This window comes from Sus scrofa, chromosome 8 (assembly GCF_054392235.1).
Source record: "Sus scrofa isolate SSC_HxYL_T2T_F1_AM1 chromosome 8, Sscrofa_HxYL_maternal_Yorkshire_Landrace_v2.0, whole genome shotgun sequence".
Taxonomy (NCBI): Eukaryota; Metazoa; Chordata; class Mammalia; order Artiodactyla; family Suidae; genus Sus; species Sus scrofa.
The window spans coordinates 100386434-100387572 of NC_139390.1; the positions used below are offsets into that span (position 1 = coordinate 100386434).

At 51.3% G+C, this 1139-nt stretch overlaps 1 pseudogene; it reads right to left on the reverse strand.

Annotated features, from left to right (window-relative positions):
• Positions 1–214: 214 nt before the first annotated feature.
• On the reverse strand, positions 215–893 carry LOC396566 (claudin 1-like; annotated as a pseudogene).
• Positions 894–1139: the final 246 nt, after the last annotated feature.

The window sequence follows — 1139 nt, forward strand, 5'->3', positions numbered from 1 at the left end:
TTACTCAGTGGGAAGCAGTAATACACGTGGAAATGGCTTCCCTCCCGTATTGAGGAAAGGAGATAAAATAAGACCTCATCATTTTTAGCAATGTGTATTTTAAAAAAAATAATATTTTTTTGGTTATACCATAGTTCAGACTCTAACAGTCAAAAGTCGAAGATCTCAATGTCAATGACAGTATTTCAATGTCCATTTTCTGGTTGTTCCAACACGGTTTTGTCCTTTTGATTCTGTCACACGTAGTCTTTCCCACTGGAAGGTGAAGGTTTTGGATAGGGCCTTTGTGTTGGGTAAGATGTTGTTTTTCGGGGACAGGAGCGGCAAAGTAGGGCACCTCCCAGAAGGCAGAGAGAAGCAGCAGCCCAGCCAGTGAAGAGAGCCTGACCAAATTCATATCTGGCATTGACCGGGGTCATGAGGTGATAGAATTCTTGAACAATTCTGTTACCATACTATGCTGTGGCAACTAAGATAGCCAGACCTGAAATAAGAAAGATCACTCCCCCAATGACAGCCATCCACATCTTCTGCACCTCATCATCTTCTGCACCTCATCATCTTCCATGCACTTCATACACTTCATGCCAGTGGTGGCCACAAAGATGGGTATAGTCCCAGAAGGATGCCAGTCACTATCAAGGCACGGGTTGCTTGCATAGTGCTGTTCAGATTCAGCAAGGAGTCTAAGACTTTGCACTGGATCTTCCCGGTGCTCTGCGACATGCGGGACATCCACAGCCCCTCCTAGATGGCCTGGACCGTCACTATGTTGTCACCAGCGTAGGAGTAAATCTTCCACTGAAGCAGTGCGGTGCTGACGATGGAGCCGATCCAGCCCAGGAAGGCCAGGATGAAGCCCAGCAGCTGCAGCCCCGCGTTGGCCATAGCTCTGGCTCGATCAGGCGCTAGCACCGGCTCAAGGGCCGCAGGTGCACAAGGCGGAGTTTGCAGGTGCCCACCCAGGACTCCCGGGGGTGGCGGCGCCGCGCGGGGGCTGCAGGTGGTGATGCGAGGGGTGTGGGTCTAGGGCCGGGTGGGCGCTGAAGTTGAGAAGCAAGAAGCTGCTGCTGCTCCCGGCTCGGGACTGAGACGCAGAGCCACTGGGCTCCCACTATACTTTTTTAACCTCTTGAATT